This window comes from Vombatus ursinus, unplaced genomic scaffold (assembly GCF_900497805.2).
Source record: "Vombatus ursinus unplaced genomic scaffold, bare-nosed wombat genome assembly UNPS02014811.1, whole genome shotgun sequence".
Classification (NCBI taxonomy): Eukaryota; Metazoa; Chordata; class Mammalia; order Diprotodontia; family Vombatidae; genus Vombatus; species Vombatus ursinus.
In genome coordinates, this window is record NW_020954589.1 from 4,879,046 (window position 1) to 4,881,902 (window position 2,857).

A 2,857-nucleotide genomic window follows, 5' to 3' on the forward strand; every position below is an offset into this window, starting at 1 on the left:
CCCCCCCCCCCCCCCCCCCCCCGCTGCTGTTTTCTGGATCTTCTGGAGGGGAGGTGTGACCACAAGACACTGTCCACAGATCTCCTGGGGTAGGGAGAGCGAGGTGCACGTGGGTGAGAGTTATAAGCTGGTTTGGGAGGCTGGATGAAAATATATGGCCATAGCGCCATCCTGTGGCCTTTATAAGTGTGGCCCAGGTTTGTTTTAATTTGTTTTGCTACAGCGCCACCTCATGGCTGCTGCTGGTAAGTCCAGGGACTTTATTCATTCTGTTTAGCCATAGCGACTGCCCGTGGTGTCCACAGCGCCACCGTGTGGCTGTTGTATGTAAATTCAGTTTTCTGTAAAACAGCACCCTGCTTAGGAAGCTGAGATTTGATAACCTAAAGAGAAGAATCCAGCTAACGAGGCCAGCTGCTCCCGCACCTGCGTGACATAGTGAGGCTACGATAAGGGTCTGTCCGGCCTCAGACAGTGGGCCTGGAAGCAATGGAAAGAGGTTGCAAAGATGCAGATTTTGAAAATTTCCTACTAATTAGACCTGGTCAGAAGTGGAATGGGATTCCATGAGAGGTAAAAATGATAACAATAACAACAACAACAACACTAATAATAGCTCTCATTTCTATAGTGCTTTAAAGTTTGCAGAGTGCTTTACATGTGTTGACTCATTTTATCCCTCTCACTGGAACTCTTAGAGTAGAAGATGGTTGACTACTAATAGGCGATGTCAGAGAAGGGAGTCCCATGAAGCTCAGGGTTGGAGTAGGTCCCTTTCGGCACTGGCCCTGGGCGATGGGAGGAAGGGAATGGCATTCAGGGGCCAGAATTCATGTCAGGAGGAGGCACACCTGATCTGAAGTTTCTCTCCAATCTCAGGGCTAGAAAGGCACAGGAAAGAGCCATTTCTGGACTTGAGAGGTTCCTGACAATATGCCAGGCACTGTTGTAAGTGCTGGGGATGCAAATACAAACAAGAATGACAGGCCCTGCCCTCATTGAGCTTACATTCTAATGGAGGAAGATGATGGGGAGCTGGGGGGAGGGGGGTGTGGTGGCCATCTACAAGGCATGGTGGAGATGGCCAGGAAGTGCATTGATGCACCTTCACTGATGATTCTGAGCTATCCTGTCTCCTCTTTGTGGTGCACCCAATGGCCGTTGCTGCATTTCATGGGGCTGGGAAGAAAGCCATTTATTTGGTCGATGTTGAGGATTCATCAGTGCACATAGGAACTCTGGGTGAAGAAAACTCTCACCAGTGATACAGAAAGGTTACCTGAGTTCTAGGGTTGAAGATTAAGAAGGGAAGAGACTTCAGAGTCCCTTCATTTTACAGATGAAGAAACTGAGGCCCATGGAGGTTAAGTGACTTGTCTAAGGTTTTTTGGGTTGCAGGCATCAGAGATGGGATTTGAACCCAGGTCCTGTGACTCCTAAGGCAGTGATTTTCCCACTACACCATGCTGACTGTTGACCTGGGCAGTAAGTGAGAGCAGGGAATCTTCCTGACTGACTCTTTATTTACTCACATTGCAGGCTGCCCCTCCCTCTCTAGCTCTGAAGGCAGCATTTCCTCTGACCTTGCTCTGAATTTTCTTTTCCCTTTACCAGGTTTATTAAGGGCCTATTATGTGAGCTCGCTCACTGAGCACAGGGACGGATGCAGAGGGGACTGAGGCAATATTCCTCCGCCTGGAAGTTGGGGGTCAACATTATAATAAGAAATGACCTTTTTAAAAGTTGTTTCAGACTTGGTCTTAGGGTGTCCTATGGTATCTCAGAGTTGGGGGAGATGTGAGGTAGGCATCATGGCACAGTGGAGAGAGAACAGGCTTTTGAACATGACCTGGTTTCCATTCCTACCTTTGTCTCTTATTACTCATATAATCTGAGGTAGTCACTTAACCTTTCTGGGTCTCATTTTTCTCAACTGAATAATGAAAGGATTGGACCAGATGGCCTGTAAGGTCCCTTCCTGCTCTAAGTCTATGATATTATGAACATATAGGCTTTATTACCTCAGTCAAGTCACTTAATCTCCATAAGCCTCAGTTTCCTCATCTGTAAAATGAAGGTGTTGAACTAGACGACCCCCTAAGGTCTCTTCCAGTTATGTTCTTATCATTCTGTGGCCCAGGGCATAATTTTTTTAGATTGGTAGTCAGTGGTCAGCTTATTCTGGGGTGGAAAAAAGGGGCCTGGGAAAAATGACTCATGGTATCCAGACTGACACATGAGACTTTCAGTTTAGCAAACAGCTGAGATGTTGGTGCACTGGGTCGAACATACAAAGATGAAGAGTGACATGTTTTCCACCTTGAAGTGGTTTAACTGAATGCAGGGAGGTGACAGGGGAGGACAAGGCACGGACCCAGATAAGGCTGATACATTGGAGGCAAATTTGACTTTGGGGTAAGGACGGGGGATGCAGCAGAAGGCATTGAAGGGCTTTTCTGCTGCAGCCCTGGGAACAAGAATCCTGATTACAGTGAGTTACCAGAACAGCCCAGAGATCTGCCCACACCCACCCAGCCCACCCAGCTTTGACCGCGGCCCTGTGCAGGTATAGGCACGAGGCTGGAGTGGAATGGCAGACAAAGCTTTCCATGAGAAGACACTCTTCCTGTTGAGTTTAATGGGAATTTAGTATGAATATGCAATCCTCCCCCTTATTTCTTATAATGTCATTGATTTGAAAAATAAACAAAACTGTAATCTCAAAAAAAAAGGGAAAGAAAAGGGGGAGACCTGAGTTTCAATCCAGGTGTTACTTATTTAAAAAATAATTATGGATATCCTTTGTTTTCCACAGCACCTTCATTTCTGATCCCCTTCCTATTCTATCTCTTCCTGT

The 2,857-nt window shown here is 46.7% G+C and overlaps 1 pseudogene; it reads left to right on the forward strand.

Annotated features, from left to right (window-relative positions):
* LOC114053538 overlaps positions 1 to 1,679 on the forward strand; it is a 7,473-nt pseudogene extending 5,794 nt beyond the window's left edge.
* Positions 1,680 to 2,857: the final 1,178 nt, after the last annotated feature.